Source organism: Miscanthus floridulus, chromosome 10 (assembly GCF_019320115.1).
Source record: "Miscanthus floridulus cultivar M001 chromosome 10, ASM1932011v1, whole genome shotgun sequence".
NCBI lineage: Eukaryota > Viridiplantae > Streptophyta > Magnoliopsida > Poales > Poaceae > Miscanthus > Miscanthus floridulus.
The window spans coordinates 44408819-44410893 of NC_089589.1; the positions used below are offsets into that span (position 1 = coordinate 44408819).

The following is a 2075-nucleotide window of genomic DNA, read 5'->3' on the forward strand; positions in this document are numbered from 1 at the left end:
CATAATATATGGAATTTACGTCACAATTTAAGATTTGTGACATTAGGTTGACGAATATCTAAACGTCAAAAAACCACCGTCATAAAATTATTGTGACGTTTGTATATTTAATGTCATAGATATATATGACATTGGTTTCCTGTGCCAATAAATGTCATAAGATTGAAATAGGGCCTGTTAAGGCCCATGTGGTTGAGAAACATATAGCAGGCCAAAAAACATTGTTCGACCCGTTTTTTGAAATTGCAGCCCATTTGTTCTCTGGTTTGTCGGCCCATTTAGCTTTCTGAAATTTTATTTTTAGCCCAGTTTAATTGACCGCATTTGTTCTCTAGTTTTTCAGCCCATTTAGATTTCTGAAACATTATTTTCAGCCCACTTCAATTGAGCTCGTTTATATTTTATCCATTTCCAGTTTTCACATATTTTAATTGAGCGCATTCAAACGGCTCAAGCATAAGGCCAGCCCACGTAACACGTTCAGACCCACAGCATAATCAACCATTCAAAGCATCATTATCCATATCCACTCCCATTTCATTATGACCAAATCCACAATTAACAAATATCTGATCACGTTTCAGTTAAAAAAAAAACAAATATCTGATCACATTCTATTTTTAAACAACTTCCTACGGCCAAATGGAATAGCAGCAGCGATATTCTTTCTTCCATTCTTCATTCTTCCATTGTTTGGAGCATATGGACCAGCTACGAGGGCATAATCAACTTTATTTTATTCTCCTGAAATTAGGACAAAAACACCATGAACTACATCACAGAGATATATGAGTTCAATATCTGTACAGCAGACAAAATATGACAGTTTAGCATCTGTGCAGCATCCAAAAATATGAGTCAGTATCTATACAACATCCAGAAATAACTATATGCATGGAACTATTATTTTTAAGAAAATATTTCCCATAACTCAGAACCGATATTCATGCAAGTAGTACATTTATTAAGCTCTGGGCACCGCTAGTTGCTACCATTGCAGAGCAAAAAACTCTCGAATGCTCGAATGTGTTGTCAGAACTTACTTGCAGCTGTTAGCGGTCGTCTTTAATGCCCACCGCTTCACCATCAGCCACTTAGATCCTGCAAAAATATTGTGTTCTGCAGCGGCCACCGCTGAACACCAAAAGACATCAAATTAATGAGATTATTGAATGCGTTGCTACTACAGGAGAGCAAGAGACCTCGGAGAGCCTCGCCCTGGAAGAGCAGTGTCCGATCTCGCACGGCCTCGGATGCCAGACTACGGGACGCTAGCAGATCTCGGCCACGTCCGTGCACTGGCGGATTCAGGATCTCGGCAGCTTTCTTGCGCCGGCGGATCCCGGATCTCGGCAGGCGGCAGCGTTCGTGCACCAGCAGATCCCGGCCGCCTGCCTGCTTGCCCTCGGATCTTGACACGAAAGATCATCTGTTCAACATTCATGGAAGTGGACAGAACAGAGAAGATGAGGGGACGAAAGAAAATCTTACCACCATTCGAGAACCTTCGTAAAGGGCTCTGGGGTCTACCTTTCCCTCGACCCCTCTCATCTTCCTCGGCCCCGACGTGGGTGTAGGCGAGGAGCAGCGGGCGGCACCGCCCCAATTATGTTGTGGAGCCCGGCCACCCACTCCTGGCGCATGGCGTGAGGGCCTGTGCGCTGCCGCCACCGCTGTATAGGAAGGAGAAGAGGAGAAAAAAAGAACTAGGGTTTGAAGGAGACGCCGGCTGGGTGGTTATTTTAAGCTCTGCTTTTGCGATCTCGGCCGTCCATACGGATCAGAGGGCTCTGATCGTCCAAAGCCAAAATAGAGAGAAGGGAGGGAGTCGCGGGCTGGGCCGGCTGGTCGAGAGGCCCACATCCTCTTGGGCTTCGCTGTGGGGGGTTTATGCTATATAAAATGTGAAACGTATAATTTGATCACGAAGGAAATTGTAGCACAGTGGTTATGTTGTACACTTTGACGTGTTTTGGTGCCTTGTTCGAGCGCCCGACCAAGCAATTTTTTTGGTAATAATTTACACGCTCACGTCATGCAGTTGTGTTGTGCCGGACTGGAGGAGACAGAACGAG

The 2075-nt window shown here is 45.0% G+C and overlaps 1 long non-coding RNA gene across 1 annotated transcript; it reads right to left on the reverse strand.

Moving 5' to 3' along the window:
* Window positions 1-653: 653 nt before the first annotated feature.
* On the reverse strand, window positions 654-1698 carry LOC136490125 (uncharacterized). The gene is made up of 3 exons (XR_010767530.1): window positions 1492-1698; window positions 1044-1411; window positions 654-744 (listed from the first exon to the last, which is right to left on the reverse strand). It is a non-coding gene; the product is annotated as an uncharacterized lncRNA (long non-coding RNA).
* Between the last annotated feature and the right edge of the window lie 377 nt (window positions 1699-2075).